Source organism: Ovis canadensis, chromosome 5, assembly GCF_042477335.2.
Source record: "Ovis canadensis isolate MfBH-ARS-UI-01 breed Bighorn chromosome 5, ARS-UI_OviCan_v2, whole genome shotgun sequence".
NCBI classification, from domain to species: domain Eukaryota; kingdom Metazoa; phylum Chordata; class Mammalia; order Artiodactyla; family Bovidae; genus Ovis; species Ovis canadensis.
In genome coordinates this window covers 13,002,024-13,028,811 of record NC_091249.1, presented here as the reverse complement: position 1 = coordinate 13,028,811, position 26,788 = coordinate 13,002,024, and positions in this window count along the sequence as shown.

Here is a 26,788-nt window from a genome sequence, read left to right as displayed (position 1 = left end):
CGGAAATCACGTGGGCCCCACCCGGAAATCACGTGGGCCCCCAGGTGAAATCACGTGGGCCCCACAAGGAAATCACGTGGGCCCCACCCTGAAATCACGTGGGCCCCACCCGGAAATCACGTGGGCCCCACCCGGAAATCACGTGGGCCCCACCCGGAAATCACGTGTGCCCCACGGGGAAATCACGTGGGCCCCACCCGGAAATCACGTGGGCCCCACCCGGAAATCACGTGGGCCCCACCCGGAAATCACGTGGGCCCCACCCGGAAATCACGTGGGCCCCACCCGGAAATCACGTGGCCCCCACGGGGAAATCACGTGGGCCCCACCCGGAAATCACGTGGGCCCCACCCGGAAATCACGTGGGCCCCACCAGGAAATCACGTGGGCCCCACCCGGAAATCACGTGGGCCCCACGGGGAAATCACGTGGGCCCCACCCGGAAATCACGTGGGCCCCACCCGGAAATCACGTGAGCCCCACCCGGAAATCACGTGGGCCCCACCCGGAAATCACGTGGGCCCCACCCGGAAATCACGAGGGCCCCACCCGGAAATCACGTGGGCCCCCAGGGGAAATCACGTGGGCCCCACCCGGAAATCACGTGGGCCCCACCCGGAAATCACGTGGGCCCCACCCGGAAATCACGTGGGCCCCACCCGGAAATCACGTGGGCCCTACCCGGAAATCACGTGGGCCCCCAGAGGAAATCACGTGGGCCCCACCCGGAAATCACGTGGGCCCCACCCGGAAATCACGTGGGCCCCACCCGGAAATCACGTGGGCCCCACCCGGAAATCACGTGGGCCCCACCCGGAAATCACGTGGGCCCCACCCGGAAATCACGTGGGCCCCACGGGGAAATCACGTGGGCCCCACCCGGAAATCACGTGGGCCCCACCCGGAAATCACGTGGGCCCCACCCGGAAATCACGTGGGCCCCACCCGGAAATCACGTGGGCCCCACCCGGAAATCACGTGGGCCCCACCCGGAAATCACGTGGGCCCCACCCGGAAATCACGTGGGCCCCACCCGGAAATCACGTGGGCCCCACCCGGAAATCATGTGGGCCCCACCCGGAAATCACGTGGGCCCCACCCGGAAATCACGTGGGGCCCACCCGGAAATCACGTGGGCCCCACGGGGAAATCACGTGGGCCCCACCCGGAAATCACGTGGGCCCCACCCGGAAATCACGTGGGCCCCACACGGAAATCACGTGGGCCCCACCCGGAAATCACGTGGGCCCCACCCTGAAATCACGTGGGCCCCACCCGGAAATCACGTGGGCCCCACCCGGAAATCACGTGGGCCCCACCCGGAAATCACGTGGGCCCCACCCGGAAATCACGTGGGCCCCACCCGGAAATCACGTGGGCCCCACCCGGAAATCACGTGGGCCCCACCCGGAAATCACGTGGGCCCCACCCGGAAATAACGTGGGCCCCACCCGGAAATCACGTGGGCCCCCAGGGGAAATCACGTGGGCCCCACAAGGAAATCACGTGGGCCCCACCCGGAAATCACGTGGGCCCCACCCGGAAATCACGTGGGCCCCACCCGGAAATCACGTGGGCCCCACGGGGAAATCACGTGGGCCCCACCCGGAAATCACGTTGGCCCCACCCGGAAATCACGTGGGCCCCACCCGGAAATCACGTGGGCCCCACCCGGAAATCACGTGGGCCCCACCCGGAAATCACGTGGGCCCCACCCGGAAATCACGTGGGCCCCACCCGGAAATCACGTGGGCCCCACCCGGAAATCACGTGGGCCCCACCCGGAAATCACGTGGGCCCCACCCGGAAATCACGTGGGCCCCACCCGGAAATCACGTGGGCCCCACCCGGAAATCACGTGGGCCCCACGGGGAAATCACGCGGGCCCCACCCGGAAATCACGTGGGCACCACGGGGAAATCACGTGGGCCCCACCCGGAAATCACGTGGGCACCACGGGGAAATCACGTGGGCCCCACCCGGAAATCACGTGGGCCCCACCCGGAAATCACGTGGGCCCCACCCGGAAATCACGTGGGGCCCACCCGGAAATCACGTGGGCCCCACCCGGAAATCACGTGGGCCCCACGGGGAAATCACGTGGGCCCCACCCGGAAATCACGTGGGCACCACCCGGAAATCACGTGGGCCCCACACGGAAATCACGTGGGCCCCACCCGGAAATCACGTGGGCCCCACACGGAAATCACGTGGGCCCCACCCGGAAATCACGTGGGCCCCTCCCGGAAATCACGTGGGCCCCACCCGGAAATCACGTGGGCCCCACCCGGAAATCACGTGGGCCCCACGGGGAAATCACGTGGGCCCCACGGGGAAATCACGTGGGCCCCACCCGGAAATCACGTGGGCCCCACCCGGAAGTCACGTGGGCCCCACCCGGAAATCACGTGGGCCCCACCCGGAAATCACGTGGGCCCCACCCGGAAATCACGTGGGCCCCACCCGGAAATCACGTGGGCCCCACCCGGAAATCACGTGGGCCCCACCCGGAAATCACGTGGGCCCCACCGGAAATCACGTGGGCCCCCAGGTGAAATCACGTGGGCCCCACAAGGAAATCACGTGGGCCCCACCCTGAAATCACGTGGGCCCCACCCGGAAATCACGTGGGCCCCACCCGGAAATCACGTGGGCCCCACCCGGAAATCACGTGTGCCCCACGGGGAAATCACGTGGGCCCCACCCGGAAATCACGTGGGCCCCACCCGGAAATCACGTGGGCCCCACCCGGAAATCACGTGGGCCCCACCCGGAAATCACGTGGGCCCCACCCGGAAATCACGTGGGCCCCACCCGGAAATCACGTGGCCCCCACGGGGAAATCACGTGGGCCCCACCCGGAAATCACGTGGGCCCCACCCGGAAATCACGTGGGCCCCACCCGGAAATCACGTGGGCCCCACCCGGAAATCACGTGGGCCCCACGGGGAAATCACGTGGGCCCCACGGGGAAATCACGTGGGCCCCACCCGGAAATCACGTGGGCCCTACCCGGAAATCACGTGAGCCCCACCCGGAAATCACATGGGCCCCACCCGGAAATCACGTGGGCCCCACCCGGAAATCACGTGGGCCCCACCCGGAAATCACGTGGGCCCCCAGGGGAAATCACGTGGGCCCCACCCGGAAATCACGTGGGCCCCACCCGGAAATCACGTGGGCCCCACCCGGAAATCACGTGGGCCCCACCCGGAAATCACGTGGGCCCCACACGGAAATCACGTGGGCCCCACCCGGAAATCACGTGGGCCCCACCCTGAAATCACGTGGGCCCCACCCGGAAATCACGTGGGCCCCACCCGGAAATCACGTGGGCCCCACCCGGAAATCACGTGGGCCCCACCCGGAAATCACGTGGGCCCCACCCGGAAATCACGTGGGCCCCACCCGGAAATAACGTGGGCCCCACCCGGAAATCACGTGGGCCCCCAGGGGAAATCACGTGGGCCCCACAAGGAAATCACGTGGGCCCCACCCGGAAATCACGTGGGCCCCACCCGGAAATCACGTGGGCCCCACCCGGAAATCACGTGGGCCCCACGGGGAAATCACGTGGGCCCCACCCGGAAATCACGTGGGCCCCACCCGGAAATCACGTGGGCCCCACCCGGAAATCACGTGGGCCCCACCCGGAAATCACGTGGGCCCCAACCGGAAATCACGTGGGCCCCACCCGGAAATCACGTGGGCCCCACCCGGAAATCACGTGGGCCCCACCCGGAAATCACGTGGGCCCCACCCGGAAATCACGTGGGCCCCAAGGGGAAATCACGTGGGCCCCACCCGGAAATCACGTGGGCCCCACCCGGAAATCACGTGGGCCCCACCCGGAAATCACGTGGGCCCCACCCGGAAATCACGTGGGCCCCACCCGGAAATCACGTGGGCCCCACCCGGAAATCACGTGGGCCCCACCCGGAAATCACGTGGGCCCCACGGGGAAATCACGCGGGCCCCACCCGGAAATCACGTGGGCACCACGGGGAAATCACGTGGGCCCCACCCGGAAATCACGTGGGCACCACGGGGAAATCACGTGGGCCCCACCCGGAAATCACGTGGGCCCCACCCGGAAATCACGTGGGCCCCACCCGGAAATCACGTGGGGCCCACCCGGAAATCACGTGGGCCCCACCCGGAAATCACGTGGGCCCCACGGGGAAATCACGTGGGCCCCACCCGGAAATCACGTGGGCACCACCCGGAAATCACGTGGGCCCCACACGGAAATCACGTGGGCCCCACCCGGAAATCACGTGGGCCCCACACGGAAATCACGTGGGCCCCACCCGGAAATCACGTGGGCCCCTCCCGGAAATCACGTGGGCCCCACCCGGAAATCACGTGGGCCCCACCCGGAAATCACGTGGGCCCCACGGGGAAATCACGTGGGCCCCACCCGGAAATCACGTGGGCCCCACCCGGAAATCACGTGGGCCCCACCCGGAAGTCACGTGGGCCCCACCCGGAAATCACGTGGGCCCCACCCGGAAATCACGTGGGCCCCACCCGGAAATCACGTGGGCCCCACCCGGAAATCACGTGGGCCCCACCCGGAAATCACGTGGGCCCCACCCGGAAATCACGTGGGCCCCACCCGGAAATCACGTGGGCCCCCAGGTGAAATCACGTGGGCCCCACAAGGAAATCACGTGGGCCCCACCCTGAAATCACGTGGGCCCCACCCGGAAATCACGTGGGCCCCACCCGGAAATCACGTGGGCCCCACCCGGAAATCACGTGTGCCCCACGGGGAAATCACGTGGGCCCCACCCGGAAATCACGTGGGCCCCACCCGGAAATCACGTGGGCCCCACCCGGAAATCACGTGGGCCCCACCCGGAAATCACGTGGGCCCCACCCGGAAATCACGTGGGCCCCACCCGGAAATCACGTGGCCCCCACGGGGAAATCACGTGGGCCCCACCCGGAAATCACGTGGGCCCCACCCGGAAATCACGTGGGCCCCACCCGGAAATCACGTGGGCCCCACCCGGAAATCACGTGGGCCCCACGGGGAAATCACGTGGGCCCCACGGGGAAATCACGTGGGCCCCACCCGGAAATCACGTGGGCCCCACCCGGAAATCACGTGAGCCCCACCCGGAAATCACATGGGCCCCACCCGGAAATCACGTGGGCCCCACCCGGAAATCACGTGGGCCCCACCCGGAAATCACGTGGGCCCCCAGGGGAAATCACGTGGGCCCCACCCGGAAATCACGTGGGCCCCACCCGGAAATCACGTGGGCCCCACCCGGAAATCACGTGGGCCCCACCCGGAAATCACGTGGGCCCCACCCGGAAATCACGTGGGCCCCACCCGGAAATCACGTGGGCCCCACCCGGAAATCACGTGGGCCCCACCCGGAAATCACGTGGGCCCCACCCGGAAATCACGTGGGCCCCACGGGGAAATCACGTGGGCCCCACCCGGAAATCACGTGGGCCCCACCCGGAAATCACGTGGGCCCCACCCGGAAATCACGTGGGCCCCACCCGGAAATCACGTGGGCCCCACCCGGAAATCACGAGGGCCCCACCCGGAAATTACGTGGGCCCCACCCGGAAATCACGTGGGCCCTACCCGGAAATCACGTGGGCCCCCAGAGGAAATCACGTGGGCCCCACCCGGAAATCACGTGGGCCCCCAGGGGAAATCACGTGGGCCCCACCCGGAAATCACGTGGGCCCCACCCGGAAATCACGTGGGCCCCACCCGGAAATCACGTGGGCCCCACGGGGAAATCACGTGGGCCCCACCCGGAAATCACGTGGGCCCCACCCGGAAATCACGTGGGCCCCACCCGGAAATCACGTGGGCCCCACCCGGAAATCACGTGGGCCCCACCCGGAAATCACGTGGGCCCCACCCGGAAATCACGTGGGCCCCACCCGGAAATCACGTGGGCCCCACCCGGAAATCACGTGGGCCCCACCCGGAAATCACGTGGGCCCCACCCGGAAATCACGTGGGCCCCACCCGGAAATCACGTGGGGCCCACCCGGAAATCACGTGGGCCCCACGGGGAAATCACGTGGGCCCCACCCGGAAATCACGTGGGCCCCACCCGGAAATCACGTGGGCCCCACACGGAAATCACGTGGGCCCCACCCGGAAATCACGTGGGCCCCACCCTGAAATCACGTGGGCCCCACCCGGAAATCACGTGGGCCCCACCCGGAAATCACGTGGGCCCCACCCGGAAATCACGTGGGCCCCACCCGGAAATCACGTGGGCCCCACCCGGAAATCACGTGGGCCCCACCCGGAAATAACGTGGGCCCCACCCGGAAATCACGTGGGCCCCCAGGGGAAATCACGTGGGCCCCACAAGGAAATCACGTGGGCCCCACCCGGAAATCACGTGGGCCCCACCCGGAAATCACGTGGGCCCCACCCGGAAATCACGTGGGCCCCACGGGGAAATCACGTGGGCCCCACCCGGAAATCACGTGGGCCCCACCCGGAAATCACGTGGGCCCCACCCGGAAATCACGTGGGCCCCACCCGGAAATCACGTGGGCCCCACCCGGAAATCACGTGGGCCCCACCCGGAAATCACGTGGGCCCCACCCGGAAATCACGTGGGCCCCACCCGGAAATCACGTGGGCCCCACCCGGAAATCACGTGGGCCCCACCCGGAAATCACGTGGGCCCCACCCGGAAATCACGTGGGCCCCAAGGGGAAATCACGTGGGCCCCACCCGGAAATCACGTGGGCCCCACCCGGAAATCACGTGGGCCCCACCCGGAAATCACGTGGGCCCCACCCGGAAATCACGTGGGCCCCACCCGGAAATCACGTGGGCCCCACGGGGAAATCACGCGGGCCCCACCCGGAAATCACGTGGGCACCACGGGGAAATCACGTGGGCCCCACCCGGAAATCACGTGGGCACCACGGGGAAATCACGTGGGCCCCACCCGGAAATCACGTGGGCCCCACCCGGAAATCACGTGGGCCCCACCCGGAAATCACGTGGGGCCCACCCGGAAATCACGTGGGCCCCACCCGGAAATCACGTGGGCCCCACGGGGAAATCACGTGGGCCCCACCCGGAAATCACGTGGGCACCACCCGGAAATCACGTGGGCCCCACACGGAAATCACGTGGGCCCCACCCGGAAATCACGTGGGCCCCACACGGAAATCACGTGGGCCCCACGGGGAAATCACGTGGGCCCCACCCGGAAATCACGTGGCCCCACCCGGAAATCACGTGGGCCCCACCCTGAAATCACGTGGGCCCCACCCGGAAATCACGTGGGCCCCACCCGGAAATCACGTGGGCCCCACCCGGAAATCACGTGGGCCCCACCCGGAAATCACGTGGGCCCCACTCGGAAATCACGTGGGCCCCACCCGGAAATCACGTGGGCCCCCAGGGGAAATCACGTGGGCCCCACCCGGAAATCACGTGGGCCCCACCCGGAAATCACGTGGGACCCCAGGGGAAATCACGTGGGCCCCACCCGGAAATCACGTGGGCCCCACCCGGAAATCACGTGGGCCCCACCCGGAAATCACGTGGGCCCCACCCGGAAATCACGTGGGCCCCACCCGGAAATCACGTGGGCCCCACGGGGAAATCACGTGGGCCCCACCCGGAAATCACGTGGGCCCCACCCGGAAATCACGTGGGCCCCACCCGGAAATCACGTGGGCCCCACCCGGAAATCACGTGGGCCCCACCCGGAAAGCACGTGGGGCCCACCCGGAAATCACGTGGGCCCCACCCGGAAATCACGTTGGCCCCACCCGGAAATCACGTGGGCCCCACCCGGAAATCACGTGGGCCCCACCCGGAAATCACGTGGGCCCCACCCTGAAATCACGTGGGCCCCACCCGGAAATCACGTGGGCCCCACCCGGAAATCACGTGGGCCCCACCCGGAAATCAGGTGGGCCCCACCCGGAAATCACGTGGGCCCCACTCGGAAATCACGTGGGCCCCACCCGGAAATCACGTGGGCCCCCAGGGGAAATCACGTGGGCCCCACCCGGAAATCACGTGGGCCCCACCCGGAAATCACGTGGGCCCCACCCGGAAATCACTGGGCCCCACCCGGAAATCACGTGGGCCCCACCCTGAAATCACGTGGGCCCCACCCGGAAATCACGTGGGCCCCACCCTGAAATCACGTGGGCCCCACCCGGAAATCACGTGGGCCCCACCCGGAAATCACGTGGGCCCCACCCGGAAATCACGTGGGCCCCACCCGGAAATCACGTGGGCCCCACTCGGAAATCACGTGGGCCCCACCCGGAAATCACGTGGGCCCCCAGGGGAAATCACGTGGGCCCCACCCGGAAATCACGTGGGCCCCACCCGGAAATCACGTGGGCCCCACCCGGAAATCACGTGGGCCCCACCCGGAAATCACGTGGGCCCCACCCGGAAATCACGTGGGCCCCACCCGGAAATCACGTGGGCCCCACGGGGAAATCACGTGGGCCCCACCCGGAAATCACGTGGGGCCCACCCGGAAATCACGTGGGCCCCACGGGGAAATCACGTGGGCCCCACCCGGAAATCACGTGGGCCCCACCCGGAAATCACGTGGGCCCCACCCGGAAATCACGTGGGCCCCACCCGGAAATCACGTGGGCCCCACCCGGAAATCACGTGGGCCCCACCCGGAAATCACGTGGGCCCCACCCGGAAATCACGTGGGCCCCACCCGGAAATCACGTGGGCCCCCAGGGGAAATCACGTGGGCCCCACCCGGAAATCACGTGGGCCCCACCCGGAAATCACGTGGGCCCGACGGGGAAATCACGTGGGCCCCACCCGGAAATCACGTGGGCCCCCAGGGGAAATCACTTGGGCCCCACCCGGAAATCACGTGGGCCCCACCCGGAAATCACGTGGGCCCCACCCGGAAATCACGTGGGCCCCACGGGGAAATCACGTGGGCCCCACCCGGAAATCACGTGGGCCCCACCCGGAAATCACGTGGGCCCCACGGGGAAATCACGTGGGCCCCACCCGGAAATCACGTGGGCCCCACCCGGATATCACGTGGGCCCCACCCGGAAATCACGTGGGCCCCACCCGGAAATCACGTGGGCCCCACGGGGAAATCACGTGGGTCCCACCCGGAAATCACGTGGGCCCCACCCGTAAATCACGTGGGCCCCACCCGTAAATCACGTGGGCCCCACCCGGAAATCACGTGGGCCCCACCCGGAAATCACGTGGGCCCCACCCGGAAATCACGTGGGCCCCACGGGGAAATCACGTGGGCCCCACCTGGAAATCACGTGGGCCCCACCCGGAAATCACGTGGGCCCCACCCGGAAATCACGTGGGCCCCACCCGGAAATCACGTGGGCCCCACCCGGAAATCACGTGGGCCCCCAGGGGAAATCACGTGGGCCCCACCCGGAAATCACGTGGGCCCCACCCGGAAATCACGTGGGCCCCACCCGGAAATCACGTGGGCCCCACCCGGAAATCACGTGGGCCCCACCCGGAAATCACGTGGGCCCCACCCGGAAATCACGTGGGCCCCACCCGGAAATCACGTGGGCCCCACCCGGAAATCACGTGGGCCCCACCCGGAAATCACGTGGGCCCCACCCGGAAATCACGTGGGCCCCACCCGGAAATCACGTGGGCCCCACCCGGAAATCACGTGGACCCCACCCGGAAATCACGTGGGCCCCACCCGGAAATCACGTGGGGCCCACCCGGAAATCACGTGGGCCCCACGGGGAAATCACGTGGGCCCCACCCGGAAATCACGTGGGCCCCACCCGGAAATCACGTGGGCCCCACCCGGAAATCACGTGGGCCCCACCCGGAAATCACGTGGGCCCCACCCTGAAATCACGTGGTCCCCACCCGGAAATCACGTGGGCCCCACCCGGAAATCACGTGGGCCCCACCCGGAAATCACGTGGGCCCCACCCGGAAATCACGTGGGCCCCACCCGGAAATCACGTGGTCCCCACCCGGAAATCACGTGGGCCCCACCCGGAAATCACGTGGGCCCCACCCGGAAATCACGTGGGCCCCATCCGGAAATCACGTGGGCCCCACGGGGAAATCACGTGGGCCCCACCCGGAAATCACGTGGGGCCCACCCGGAAATCACGTGGGCCCCACGGGGAAATCACGTGGGCCCCACCCGGAAATCACGTGGGCCCCACCCGGAAATCACGTGGGCCCCACCCGGAAATCACGTGGGCCCCACCCGGAAATCACGTGGGCCCCACCCGGAAATCACGTGGGCCCCACCCGGAAATCACGTGGGCCCCATCCGGAAATCACGTGGGCCCCACGGGGAAATCACGTGGGCCCCACCCGGAAATCACGTGGGGCCCACCCGGAAATCACGTGGGCCCCACGGGGAAATCACGTGGGCCCCACCCGGAAATCACGTGGGCCCCACCCGGAAATCACGTGGGCCCCACCCGGAAATCACGTGGGCCCCACCCGGAAATCACGTGGGCCCCACCCGGAAATCACGTGGGCCCCACCCGGAAATCACGTGGGCCCCACCCGGAAATCACGTGGGCCCCACGGGGAAATCACGTGGGCCCCACCCGGAAATCACGTGGGCCCCACCCGGAAATCACGTGGGCCCCACCCGGAAATCACGTGGGCCCCACCCGGAAATCACGTGGGCCCCACCCGGAAATCACGTGGGCCCCACCCGGAAATCACGTGGGCCCCACCCGGAAATCACGTGGGCCCCACCCGGAAATCACGTGGGCCCCCAGGGGAAATCACGTGGGCCCCACAAGAAAATCACGTGGGCCCCACCCGGAAATCACGTGGGCCCCACCCGGAAATCACGTGGGCCCCACCCGGAAATCACGTGGGCCCCACGGGGAAATCACGTGGGCCCCACGGGGAAATCACGTGGGCCACACCCGGAAATCACGTGGGCCCCACCCGGAAATCACGTGGGCCCCACCCGGAAATCACGTGGGCCCCACCCGGAAATCACGTGGGCCCCACGGGGAAATCACGTGGGCCCCACGGGGAAATCACGTGGGCCCCACCCGGAAATCACGTGGGCCCCACCCGGAAATCACGTGGGCCCCACCCGGAAATCACGTGGGCCCCACCCGGAAATCACGTGGGCCCCACCCGGAAATCACGTGGGCCCCACCCGGAAATCACGTGGGCCCCACCCGGAAATCACGTGGGCCCCACCCGGAAATCACGTGGGCCCCACCCGGAAATCACGTGGGCCCCACCCGGAAATCACGTGGGGCCCACCCGGAAATCACGTGGGCCCCACGGGGAAATCACGTGGGCCCCACCCGGAAATCACGTGGGCCCCACCCGGAAATCACGTGGGCCCCACCCGGAAATCACGTGGGCCCCACCCGGAAATCACGTGGGCCCCACCCGGAAATCACGTGGGCCCCACCCGGAAATCACGTGGGCCCCACCCGGAAATCACGTGGGCCCTACCCGGAAATCACGTGGGCCCCCAGGGGAAATCACGTGGGCCCCACCCGGAAATCACGTGGGCCCCACCCGGAAATCACGTGGGCCCCACCCGGAAATCACGTGGGCCCTACCCGGAAATCACGTGGGCCCCCAGGGGAAATCACGTGGGCCCCACCCGGAAATCACGTGGGCCCCACCCGGAAATCACGTGGGCCCCACCCGGAAATCACGTGGGCCCCACCCGGAAATCACGTGGGCCCCACCCGGAAATCACGTGGGCCCCACCCGGAAATCACGTGGGCCCCACCCGGAAATCACGTGGGCCCCACGGGGAAATCACGTGGGCCCCACCCGGAAATCACGTGGGCCCCACCCGGAAATCACTTGGGCCCCACCCGGAAATCACGTGGGCCCCACCCGGAAATCACGTGGGCCCCACCCGGAAATCACGTGGGCCCCACCCGGAAATCACGTGGGCCCCACCCGGAAATCACGTGGGCCCCCAGGGGAAATCACGTGGGCTCCACCCGGAAATCACGTGGGCCCCACCCGGAAATCACGTGGGCCCCACCCGGAAATCACGTGGGCCCGACGGGGAAATCACGTGGGCCCCACCCGGAAATCACGTGGGCCCCACCCGGAAATCACGTGGGCCCCACCCGGAAATCACGTGGGCCCCACCCGGAAATCACGTGGGCCCCACCCGGAAATCACGTGGGCCCCACCCGGAAATCACGTGGGCCCCACCCGGAAATCACGTGGGCCCCACCCGGAAATCACGTGGGCCCCACCCGGAAATCACGTGGGCCCCACCCGGAAATCACGTGGGCCCCACCCGGAAATCACGTGGGCCCCAAGGGGAAATCACTTGGGCCCCACCCGGAAATCACGTGGGCCCCACCCGGAAATCACGTGGGCCCCACCCGGAAATCACGTGGGCCCCACGGGGAAATCACGTGGGCCCCACCCGGAAATCACGTGGGCCCCACGGGGAAATCACGTGGGTCCCACCCGGAAATCACGTGGGCCCCACCCGGAAATCACGTGGGCCCCACCCGGAAATCACGTGGGCCCCACCCGGAAATCACGTGGGCCCCACCCGGAAATCACGTGGGCCCCACGGGGAAATCACGTGGGCCCCACCCGGAAATCACGTGGGCCCCACCCGGAAATCACGTGGGCCCCACCCGGAAATCACGTGGGCCCCACCCGGAAATCACGTGGGCCCCACCCGGAAATCACGTGGGCCCCACCCGGAAATCACGTGGGCCCCACCCGGAAATCACGTGGGCCCCACCCGGAAATCACGTGGGCCCCACCCGGAAATCACGTGGGCCCCCAGGGGAAATCACGTGGGCCCCACCCGGAAATCACGTGGGCCCCACCCGGAAATCACGTGGGCCCCACCCGGAAATCACGTGGGCCCCACGGGGAAATCACGTGGGCCCCACCCGGAAATCACGTGGGCCCCACCCGGAAATCACGTGGGCCCCCAGGGGAAATCACGTGGGCCCCACCCGGAAATCACGTGGGCCCCACCCGGAAATCACGTGGGCCCCACCCGGAAATCACGTGGGCCCCACCCGGAAATCACGTGGGCCCCACCCGGAAATCACGTGGGCCCCACCCGGAAATCACGTGGGCCCCACCCGGAAATCACGTGGGCCCCACCCGGAAATCACGTGGGCCCCACCCGGAAATCACGTGGGCCCCACCCGGAAATCACGTGGGCCCCACCCGGAAATCACGTGGGCCCCACCCGGAAATCACGTGGGCCCCACCCGGAAATCACGTGGGCCCCACCCGGAAATCACGTGGGACCCACCCAGAAATCACGTGGGCCCCACCCGGAAATCACGTGGGCCCCACCCGGAAATCACGTGGGCCCCACCCGGAAATCACGTGGGGCCCACCCGGAAATCACGTGGGCCCCACGGGGAAATCACGTGGGCCCCACCCGGAAATCACGTGGGCCCCACCCGGAAATCACGTGGGCCCCACCCGGAAATCACGTGGGCCCCACCCGGAAATCACGTGGGCCCCACCCGGAAATCACGTGGGCCCCACCCGGAAATCACGTGGGCCCCACCCGGAAATCACGTGGGCCCCACCCGGAAATATCGTGGGCCCTACCCGGAAATCACGTGGGCCCCCAGGGGAAATCACGTGGGCCCCACCCGGAAATCACGTGGGCCCCACCCGGAAATCACGTGGGCCCCACCCGGAAATCACGTGGGCCCCACCCGGAAATCACGTGGGCCCCACCCGGAAATCACGTGGGCCCCACCCGGAAATCACGTGGGCCCCACCCGGAAATCACGTGGGCCCCACCCGGAAATCACGTGGGCCCCACCCGGAAATCACGTGGGCCCCACCCGGAAATCACGTGGGCCCCACCCGGAAATCACGTGGGCCCCACCCGGAAATCACGTGGGCCCCACCCGGAAATCACGTGGGCCCCACCCGGAAATCACGTGGGCCCCACGCGGAAATCACGTGGGCCCCACCCGGAAATCACGTGGGCCCCACGCGGAAATCACGTGGGCCCCACGCGGAAATCACGTGGGCCCCACGGGGAAATCACGTGGGCCCCACCCGGAAATCACGTGGGCCCCACGGGAAATCACGTGGGCCCCACCCGGAAATCACGTGGGCCCCACCCGGAAATCACGTGGGCCCCACCCGGAAATCACGTGGGCCCCACCCGGAAATCACGTGGGCCCCACGGGGAAATCACGTGGGCCCCACCCGGAAATCACGTGGGTCCCACCCGGAAATCACGTGGGCCCCACCCGGAAATCACGTGGGCCCCACCCGGAAATCACGTGGGCCCAACCCGGAAATCACGTGGGCCCCACCTGGAAATCACGTGGGCCCCACCCGGAAATCACGTGGGCCCCCAGGGGAAATCACGTGGGCCCCACCCTGAAATCACGTGGGCCCCACCCGGAAATCACGTGGGCCCCACCCGGAAATAACGTGGGCCCCACCCGGAAATCACGTGGGCCCCACCCAGAAATCACGTGGGCCCCACCCGGAAATCACGTGGGCCCCACCCGGAAATCAAGTGGGCCCCACCCGGAAATCACGTGGGCCCCACCCGGAAATCACGTGGGCCCCCAGGGGAAATCATGTGGGCCCCACCCGGAAATCACGTGGGCCCCACCCGGAAATCACGTGGGCCCCACCCGGAAATCACTTGGGCCCCACCCGGAAATCACGTGGGCCCCACCCGGAAATCACGTGGGCCCCATCCAGAAATCACGTGGGCCCCACGGGGAAATCACGTGGGCCCCACCCGGAAATCACGTGGGGCCCACCCGGAAATCACGTGGGCCCCACCCGGAAATCACGTGGGCCCCACCCGGAAATCACGTGGGCCCCACCCGGAAATCACGTGGGCCCCCAGGGGAAATCACGTGGGCCCCACCCGGAAATCACGTGGGCCCCACCCGGAAATCACGTGGGCCCCCAGGGGAAATCACGTGGGCCCCACCCGGATATCACGTGGGCCCCACCCGGAAATCACGTGGGCCCCACGGGGAAATCACGTGGGCCCCACCCGGAAATCACGTGGGCCCCACGGGGAAATCACGTGGGCCCCACCCGGAAATCACGTGGGCCCCACCCGGAAATCACGTGGGCCCCACCCGGAAATCACGTGGGCCCCACCCGGAAATCACGTGGGCCCCACGGGGAAATCACGTGGGCCCCACCCGGAAATCACGTGGGTCCCACCCGGAAATCACGTGGGCCCCACCCGGAAATCACGTGGGCCCCACCCGGAAATCACGTGGGCCCAACCCGGAAATCACGTGGGCCCCACCTGGAAATCACGTGGGCCCCACCCGGAAATCACGTGGGCCCCCAGGGGAAATCACGTGGGCCCCACCCTGAAATCACGTGGGCCCCACCCGGAAATCACGTGGGCCCCACCCGGAAATAACGTGGGCCCCACCCGGAAATCACGTGGGCCCCACCCAGAAATCACGTGGGCCCCACCCGGAAATCACGTGTGCCCCACCCGGAAATCAAGTGGGCCCCACCCGGAAATCACGTGGGCCCCACCCGGAAATCACGTGGGCCCCCAGGGGAAATCATGTGGGCCCCACCCGGAAATCACGTGGGCCCCACCCGGAAATCACGTGGGCCCCACCCGGAAATCACTTGGGCCCCACCCGGAAATCACGTGGGCCCCACCCGGAAATCACGTGGGCCCCATCCGGAAATCACGTGGGCCCCACGGGGAAATCACGTGGGCCCCACCCGGAAATCACGTGGGGCCCACCCGGAAATCACGTGGGCCCCACCCGGAAATCACGTGGGCCCCACCCGGAAATCACGTGGGCCCCACCCGGAAATCACGTGGGCCCCACCCTGAAATCACGTGGGCCCCACCCGGAAATCACGTGGGCCCCACCCGGAAATCACGTGGGCCCCCAGGGGAAATCACGTGGGCCCCACCCGGATATCACGTGGGCCCCACCCGGAAATCACGTGGGCCCCACCCGGAAATAACGTGGGCCCCACGGGGAAATCACGTGGGCCCCACCCGGAAATCACGTGGGCCCCACCCGGAAATCACGTGGGCCCCCAGGGGAAATCACGTGGGCCCCACCCGGAAATCACGTGGGCCCCACCCGGAAATCACGTGGGCCCCACCCGGAAATCACGTGGGCCCCACCCGGAAATCAAGTGGGCCCCACCCGGAAATCACGTGGGCCCCACCCGGAAATCACGTGGGCCCCACCCGGAAATCACGTGGGCCCCACCCGGAAATCACGTGGGCCCCACCCGGAAATCACGTGGGCCCCACCCGGAAATCACGTGGGCCCCACCCGGAAATCACGTGGGCCCCACCCTGAAATCACGTGGGCCCCACCCGGAAATCACGTGGGCCCCACCCGGAAATCACGTGGGCCCCACCCGGAAATCACGTGGGCCCCACCCGGAAATCACGTGGGCCCCACCCGGAAATCACGTGGGCCCCACCCGGAAATCACGTGGGCCCCACCCGGAAATCACGTGGGCCCCCAGGTGAAATCACGTGGGCCCCACAAGGAAATCACGTGGGCCCCACCCTGAAATCACGTGGGCCCCACCCGGAAATCACGTGGGCCCCACCCGGAAATCACGTGGGCCCCACCCGGAAATCACGTGTGCCCCACGGGGAAATCACGTGGGCCCCACCCGGAAATCACGTGGGCCCCACCCGGAAATCACGTGGGCCCCACCCGGAAATCACGTGGGCCCCACCCGGAAATCACGTGGGCCCCACCCGGAAATCACGTGGGCCCCACCCGGAAATCACGTGGCCCCCACGGGGAAATCACGTGGGCCCCACCCGGAAATCACGTGGGCCCCACCCGGAAATCACGTGGGCCCCACCAGGAAATCACGTGGGCCCCACCCGGAAATCACGTGGGCCCCACGGGGAAATCACGTGGGCCCCACGGGGAAATCACGTGGGCCCCACCCGGAAATCACGTGGGCCCCACCCGGAAATCACGTGGGCCCCACCCGGAAATCACGTGGGCCCCACCCGGAAATCACGTGGGCCCCACCCGGAAATCACGTGGGCCCCACCCGGAAATCACGTGGGCCCCACCCGGAAATCACGTGGGCCCCACCCGGAAATCACGTGGGCCCCACCCGGAAATCACGTGGGCCCCACCCGGAAATCACGTGGGCCCCACCCTGAAATCACGTGGGCCCCACCCGGAAATCACGTGGGCCCCACCCGGAAATCACGTGGGCCCCACCCGGAAATCACGTGGGCCCCACCCGGAAATCACGTGGGCCCCACTCGGAAATCACGTGGGCCCCACCCGGAAATCACGTGGGCCCCCAGGGGAAATCACGTGGGCCCCACCCGGAAATCACGTGGGCCCCACCCGGAAATCACGTGGGACCCCAGGGGAAATCACGTGGGCCCCACCCGGAAATCACGTGGGCCCCACCCGGAAATCACGTGGGCCCCACCCGGAAATCACGTGGGCCCCACCCGGAAATCACGTGGGCCCCACCCGGAAATCACGTGGGCCCCACCCGGAAATCACGTGGGCCCCACCCGGAAATCACGTGGGCCCCACCCGGAAATCACGTGGGCCCCACCCGGAAATCACGTGGGCCCCACCCGGAAATCACGTGGGCCCCACCCGGAAAGCACGTGGGGCCCACCCGGAAATCACGTGGGCCCCACCCGGAACTCACGTTGGCCCCACCCGGAAATCACGTGGGCCCCACCCGGAAATCACGTGGGCCCCACCCGGAAATCACGTGGGCCCCACCCTGAAATCACGTGGGCCCCACCCGGAAATCACGTGGGCCCCACCCGGAAATCACGTGGGCCCCACCCGGAAATCAGGTGGGCCCCACCCGGAAATCACGTGGGCCCCACCCGGAAATCACGTGGGCCCCACCCGGAAATCACGTGGGCCCCCAGGGGAAATCACGTGGGCCCCACCCGGAAATCACGTGGGCCCCACCCGGAAATCACGTGGGCCCCACCCGGAAATCACTGGGCCCCACCCGGAAATCACGTGGGCCCCACCCTGAAATCACGTGGGCCCCACCCGGAAATCACGTGGGCCCCACCCTGAAATCACGTGGGCCCCACCCGGAAATCACGTGGGCCCCACCCGGAAATCACGTGGGCCCCACCCGGAAATCACGTGGGCCCCACCCGGAAATCACGTGGGCCCCACTCGGAAATCACGTGGGCCCCACCCGGAAATCACGTGGGCCCCCAGGGGAAATCACGTGGGCCCCACCCGGAAATCACGTGGGCCCCACCCGGAAATCACGTGGGCCCCACCCGGAAATCACGTGGGCCCCACCCGGAAATCACGTGGGCCCCACCCGGAAATCACGTGGGCCCCACCCGGAAATCACGTGGGCCCCACGGGGAAATCACGTGGGCCCCACCCGGAAATCACGTGGGGCCCACCCGGAAATCACGTGGGCCCCACGGGGAAATCACGTGGGCCCCACCCGGAAATCACGTGGGCCCCACCCGGAAATCACGTGGGCCCCACCCGGAAATCACGTGGGCCCCACCCGGAAATCACGTGGGCCCCACCCGGAAATCACGTGGGCCCCACCCGGAAATCACGTGGGCCCCACCCGGAAATCACGTGGGCCCCACCCGGAAATCACGTGGGCCCCCAGGGGAAATCACGTGGGCCCCACCCGGAAATCACGTGGGCCCCACCCGGAAATCACGTGGGCCCGACGGGGAAATCACGTGGGCCCCACCCGGAAATCACGTGGGCCCCCAGGGGAAATCACTTGGGCCCCACCCGGAAATCACGTGGGCCCCACCCGGAAATCACGTGGGCCCCACGGGGAAATCACGTGGGCCCCACGGGGAAATCACGTGGGCCCCACCCGGAAATCACGTGGGCCCCACCCGGAAATCACGTGGGCCCCACGGGGAAATCACGTGGCCCCCACCCGGAAATCACGTGGGCCCCACCCGGATATCACGTGGGCCCCACCCGGAAATCACGTGGGCCCCACCCGGAAATCACGTGGGCCCCACGGGGAAATCACGTGGGTCCCACCCGGAAATCACGTGGGCCCCACCCGTAAATCACGTGGGCCCCACCCGGAAATCACGTGGGCCCCACCCGGAAATCACGTGGGCCCCACCCGGAAATCACGTGGGCCCCACCCGGAAATCACGTGGGCCCCACGGGGAAATCACGTGGGCCCCACCTGGAAATCACGTGGGCCCCACCCGGAAATCACGTGGGCCCCACCCGGAAATCACGTGGGCCCCACCCGGAAATCACGTGGGCCCCACCCGGAAATCACGTGGGCCCCCAGGGGAAATCACGTGGGCCCCACCCGGAAATCACGTGGGCCCCACCCGGAAATCACGTGGGCCCCACCCGGAAATCACGTGGGCCCCACCCGGAAATCACGTGGGCCCCACCCGGAAATCACGTGGGCCCCACCCGGAAATCACGTGGGCCCCACCCGGAAATCACGTGGGCCCCACCCGGAAATCACGTGGGCCCCACCCGGAAATCACGTGGGCCCCACCCGGAAATCACGTGGGCCCCACCCGGAAATCACGTGGGCCCCACCCGGAAATCACGTGGACCCCACCCGGAAATCACGTGGGCCCCACCCGGAAATCACGTGGGGCCCACCCGGAAATCACGTGGGCCCCACGGGGAAATCACGTGGGCCCCACCCGGAAATCACGTGGGCCCCACCCGGAAATCACGTGGGCCCCACCCGGAAATCACGTGGGCCCCACCCGGAAATCACGTGGGCCCCACCCTGAAATCACGTGGTCCCCACCCGGAAATCACGTGGGCCCCACCCGGAAATCACGTGGGCCCCACCCGGAAATCACGTGGGCCCCACCCGGAAATCACGTGGGCCCCACCCGGAAATCACGTGGTCCCCACCCGGAAATCACGTGGGCCCCACCCGGAAATCACGTGGGCCCCACCCGGAAATCACGTGGGCCCCATCCGGAAATCACGTGGGCCCCACGGGGAAATCACGTGGGCCCCACCCGGAAATCACGTGGGGCCCACCCGGAAATCACGTGGGCCCCACGGGGAAATCACGTGGGCCCCACCCGGAAATCACGTGGGCCCCACCCGGAAATCACGTGGGCCCCACCCGGAAATCACGTGGGCCCCACCCGGAAATCACGTGGGCCCCACCCGGAAATCACGTGGGCCCCACCCGGAAATCACGTGGGCCCCACCCGGAAATCACGTGGGCCCCACCCGGAAATCACGTGGGCCCCACCCGGAAATCACGTGGGCCCCACCCGGAAATCACGTGGGCCCTACCCGGAAATCACGTGGGCCCCCAGGGGAAATCACGTGGGCCCCACCCGGAAATCACGTGGGCCCCACCCGGAAATCACGTGGGCCCCACCCGGAAATCACGTGGGCCCCACCCGGAAATCACGTGGGCCCCACCCGGAAATCACGTGGGCCCCACCCGGAAATCACGTGGGCCCCACCCGGAAATCACGTGAGCCCCACCCGGAAATCACGTGGGCCCCACGGGGAAATCACGTGGGCCCCACCCGGAAATTACGTGGGCCCCACCTGGAAATCACGTGGGCCCCACGGGGAAATCACGTGGGCCCCACCCGGAAATCACGTGGGCCCCACCCGGAAATCACGTGGGCCCCACCCGGAAATCACGTGGGCCCCACCCGGAAATCACGTGGGCCCCACCCGGAAATCACGTGGGCCCCACCCGGAAATCACGTGGGCCCCACCCGGAAATCACGTGGGCCCCACCCGGAAATCACGTGGGCCCCACCCGGAAATCACGTGGGCCCCACACGGAAATCACGTGGGCCCCACACGGAAATCACGTGGGCCCCACCCGGAAATCACGTGGGCCCCACGGGGAAATCACGTGGGCCCCACGCGGAAATCACGTGGGCCCCACGGGGAAATCACGTGGGCCCCACCCGGAAATCATGTGGGCCCCACGGGGAAATCACGTGGGCCCCACCCGGAAATCACGTGGGCCCCACCCGGAAATCACGTGGGCCCCACCCGGAAATCACGTGGGCCCCACCCGGAAATCACGTGGGCCCCACGGGGAAATCACGTGGGCCCCACCCGGAAATCACGTGGGTCCCACCCGGAAATCACGTGGGCCCCACCCGGAAATCACGTGGGCCCCACCCGGAAATCACGTGGGCCCAACCCGGAAATCACGTGGGCCCCACCTGGAAATCACGTGGGCCCCACCCGGAAATCACGTGGGCCCCCAGGGGAAATCACGTGGGCCCCACCCTGAAATCACGTGGGCCCCACCCGGAAATCACGTGGGCCCCACCCGGAAATAACGTGGGCCCCACCCGGAAATCACGTGGGCCCCACCCAGAAATCACGTGGGCCCCACCCGGAAATCACGTGGGCCCCACCCGGAAATCAAGTGGGCCCCACCCAGAAATCACGTGGGCCCCACCCGGAAATCACGTGGGCCCCCAGGGGAAATCATGTGGGCCCCACCCGGAAATCACGTGGGCCCCACCCGGAAATCACGTGGGCCCCACCCGGAAATCACGTGGGCCCCACGGGGAAATCACGTGGGCCCCACCCGGAAATCACGTGGGCCCCACCCGGAAATCACGTGGGCCCCACCCGGAAGTCACGTGGGCCCCACCCGGAAATCACGTGGGCCCCACCCGGAAATCACGTGGGCCCCACCCGGAAATCACGTGGGCCTCACCCGGAAATCACGTGGGCACCACCCGGAAATCACGTGGGCCCCACCCGGAAATCACGTGGGCCCCACCCGGAAATCACGTGGGCACCACGGGGAAATCACGTGGGCCCCACCCGGAAATCACGTGGGCCCCACCCGGAAATCACGTGGGCCCCACCCGGAAATCACGTGGGGCCCACCCGGAAATCACGTGGGCCCCACCCGGAAATCACGTGGGCCCCACGGGGAAAACACGTGGGCCCCACCCGGAAATCACGTGGGCCCCACACGGAAATCACGTAGGCCCCACACGGAAATCACGTGGGCCCCACCCGGAAATCACGTGGGCCCCACCCGGAAATCACGTGGGACCCACCCGGAAATCACGTGGGCCCCACCCGGAAATCACGTGGGCCCCACGGGGAAATCACGTGGGCCCCACCCGGAAATCACGTGGGCCCCACCCGGAAATCACGTGGGCCCCACCCGGAAATCACGTGGGACCCCAGGGGAAATCACGTGGGCCCCACCCGGAAATCACGTGGGCCCCACCCGGAAATCACGTGGGCCCCACCCGGAAATCAGGTGGGCCCCACCCGGAAATCACGTGGGCCCCACCCGGAAATCACGTGGGCCCCACCCGGAAATCACGTGGGCCCCACCCGGAAATCACGTGGGCCCCACCCGGAAATCACGTGGGCCCCACCCGGAAATCACGTGGGCCCCACCCGGAAATCACGTGGGCCCCACCCGGAAATCACGTGGGCCCCACCCGGAAATCACGTGGGCCCCACCCGGAAATCACGTGGGCCCCACCCGGAAATCACGTGGGCCCCCAGGGGAAATCACGTGGGCCCCACAAGGAAATCACGTGGGCCCCACCCGGAAATCACGTGGGCCCCACCCGGAAATCACGTGGGCCCCACCCGGAAATCACGTGGGCCCCACGGGGAAATCACGTGGGCCCCACCCGGAAATCACGTGGGCCCCACCCGGAAATCACGTGGGCCCCACCCGGAAATCACGTGGGCCCCACCCGGAAATCACGTGGGCCCCACCCGGAAATCACGTGGGCCCCACCCGGAAATCACGTGGGCCCCACCCGGAAATCACGTGGGCCCCACCCGGAAATCACGTGGGCCCCACGGGGAAATCACGTGGGCCCCACCCGGAAATCACGTGGGCCCCACCCGGAAATCACGTGGGCCCCACACGGAAATCACGTGGGCCCCACCCGGAAATCACGTGGGCCCCACCCGGAAATCACGTGGGCCCCACCCGGAAATCACGTGGGCCCCACCCGGAAATCACGTGGGCCCCACACGGAAATCACGTGGGCCCCACCCGGAAATCACGTGGGCCCCACCCGGAAATCACGTGGGCCCCACGGGGAAATCAGGTGGGCCCCACCCGGAAATCACGTGGGCACCACGGGGAAATCACGTGGGCCCCACCCGGAAATCACGTGGGCACCACGGGGAAATCACGTGGGCCCCACCCGGAAATCACGTGGGCCCCACCCGGAAATCACGTGGGCCCCACCCGGAAATCACGTGGGGCCCACCCGGAAATCACGTGGGCCCCACCCGGAAATCACGTGGGCCCCACGGGGAAATCACGTGGGCCCCACCCGGAAATCACGTGGGCACCACCCGGAAATCACGTGGGCCCCACACGGAAATCACGTGGGCCCCACCCGGAAATCACGTGGGCCCCACACGGAAATCACGTGGGCCCCACCCGGAAATCACGTGGGCCCCACTCGGAAATCACGTGGGCCCCACCCGGAAATCACGTGGGCCCCACCCGGAAATCACGTGGGCCCCACGGGGAAATCACGTGGGCCCCACCCGGAAATCACGTGGGCCCCACCCGGAAATCACGTGGGCCCCACCCGGAAGTCACGTGGGCCCCACCCGGAAATCACGTGGGCCCCACCCGGAAATCACGTGGGCCCCACCCGGAAATCACGTGGGCCCCACCCGGAAATCACGTGGGACCCACCCGGAAATCACGTGGGCCCCACCCGGAAATCACGTGGGCCCCACCCGGAAATCACGTGGGCACCACGGGGAAATCACGTGGGCCCCACCCGGAAATCACGTGGGCCCCACCCGGAAATCACGTGGGCCCCACCCGGAAATCACGTGGGGCCCACCCGGAAATCACGTGGGCCCCACCCGGAAATCACGTGGGCCCCACGGGGAAAACACGTGGGCCCCACCCGGAAATCACGTGGGCCCCACCCGGAAATCACGTAGGCCCCACACGGAAATCACGTGGGCCCCACCCGGAAATCACGTGGGCCCCACCCGGAAATCACGTGGGCACCACGGGGAAATCACGTGGGCCCCACCCGGAAATCACGTGGGCACCACGGGGAAATCACGTGGGCCCCACCCGGAAATCACGTGGGCACCACGGGGAAATCACGTGGGCCCCACCCGGAAATCACGTGGGCCCCACCCGGAAATCACGTGGGCCCCACCGGGAAATCACGTGGGGCCCACCCGGAAATCACGTGGGCCCCACCCGGAAATCACGTGGGCCCCACGGGGAAATCACGTGGGCCCCACCCGGAAATCACGTGGGCACCACCCGGAAATCACGTGGGCCCCACACGGAAATCACGTGGGCCCCACCCGGAAATCACGTGGGCCCCACACGGAAATCACGTGGGCCCCACCCGGAAATCACGTGGGCCCCACCCGGAAATCACGTGGGCCCCACCCGGAAATCACGTGGGCCCCACCCGGAAATCACGTGGGCCCCACGGGGAAATCACGTGGGCCCCACCCGGAAATCACGTGGGCCCCACCCGGAAATCACGTGGGCCCCACCCGGAAGTCACGTGGGCCCCACCCGGAAATCACGTGGGCCCCACCCGGAAATCACGTGGGCCCCACCCGGAAATCACGTGGGCCCCACCCGGAAATCACGTGGGCACCACCCGGAAATCACGTGGGCCCCACCCGGAAATCACGTGGGCCCCACCCGGAAATCACGTGGGCACCACGGGGAAATCACGTGGGCCCCACCCGGAAATCACGTGGGCCCCACCCGGAAATCACGTGGGCCCCACCCGGAAATCACGTGGGGCCCACCCGGAAATCACGTGGGCCCCACCCGGAAATCACGTGGGCCCCACGGGGAAAACACGTGGGCCCCACCCGGAAATCACGTGGGCCCCACACGGAAATCACGTAGGCCCCACACGGAAATCACGTGGGCCCCACCCGGAAATCACGTGGGCCCCACCCGGAAATCACGTGGGACCCACCCGGAAATCACGTGGGCCCCACCCGGAAATCACGTGGGCCCCACGGGGAAATCACGTGGGCCCCACCCGGAAATCACGTGGGCCCCACCCGGAAATCACGTGGGCCCCACCCGGAAATCACGTGGGACCCCAGGGGAAATCACGTGGGCCCCACCCGGAAATCACGTGGGCCCCACCCGGAAATCACGTGGGCCCCACCCGGAAATCAGGTGGGCCCCACCCGGAAATCACGTGGGCCCCACCCGGAAATCACGTGGGCCCCACCCGGAAATCACGTGGGCCCCACCCGGAAATCACGTGGGCCCCACCCGGAAATCACGTGGGCCCCACCCGGAAATCACGTGGGCCCCACCCGGAAATCACGTGGGCCCCACCCGGAAATCACGTGGGCCCCACCCGGAAATCACGTGGGCCCCACCCGGAAATCACGTGGGCCCCACCCGGAAATCACGTGGGCCCCCAGGGGAAATCACGTGGGCCCCACAAGGAAATCACGTGGGCCCCACCCGGAAATCACATGGGCCCCACCCGGAAATCACGTGGGCCCCACCCGGAAATCACGTGGGCCCCACGGGGAAATCACGTGGGCCCCACCCGGAAATCACGTGGGCCCCACCCGGAAATCACGTGGGCCCCACCCGGAAATCACGTGGGCCCCACCCGGAAATCACGTGGGCCCCACCCGGAAATCACGTGGGCCCCACCCGGAAATCACGTGGGCCCCACCCGGAAATCACGTGGGCCCCACCCGGAAATCACGTGGGCCCCACGGGGAAATCACGTGGGCCCCACCCGGAAATCACGTGGGCCCCACCCGGAAATCACGTGGGCCCCACACGGAAATCACGTGGGCCCCACCCGGAAATCACGTGGGCACCACCCGGAAATCACGTGGGCCCCACCCGGAAATCACGTGGGCCCCACCCGGAAATCACGTGGGCCCCACACGGAAATCACGTGGGCCCCACCCGGAAATCACGTGGGCCCCACCCGGAAATCACGTGGGCCCCACGGGGAAATCAGGTGGGCCCCACCCGGAAATCACGTGGGCACCACGGGGAAATCACGTGGGCCCCACCCGGAAATCACGTGGGCACCACGGGGAAATCACGTGGGCCCCACCCGGAAATCACGTGGGCCCCACCCGGAAATCACGTGGGCCCCACCCGGAAATCACGTGGGGCCCACCCGGAAATCACGTGGGCCCCACCCGGAAATCACGTGGGCCCCACGGGGAAATCACGTGGGCCCCACCCGGAAATCACGTGGGCACCACCCGGAAATCACGTGGGCCCCACACGGAAATCACGTGGGCCCCACCCGGAAATCACGTGGGCCCCACACGGAAATCACGTGGGCCCCACCCGGAAATCACGTGGGCCCCACTCGGAAATCACGTGGGCCCCACCCGGAAATCACGTGGGCCCCACCCGGAAATCACGTGGGCCCCACCCGGAAATCACGTGGGCCCCACCCGGAAATCACGTGGGCCCCACCCGGAAATCACGTGGGCCCCACCCGGAAGTCACGTGGGCCCCACCCGGAAATCACGTGGGCCCCACCCGGAAATCACGTGGGCCCCACCCGGAAATCACGTGGGCCCCACCCGGAAATCACGTGGGACCCACCCGGAAATCACGTGGGCCCCACCCGGAAATCACGTGGGCCCCACGGGGAAATCACGTGGGCCCCACCCGGAAATCACGTGGGCCCCACCCGGAAATCACGTGGGCCCCACGGGGAAAACACGTGGGCCCCACCCGGAAATCACGTGGGCCCCACCCGGAAATCACGTAGGCCCCACACGGAAATCACGTGGGCCCCACCCGGAAATCACGTGGGCCCCACCCGGAAATCACGTGGGACCC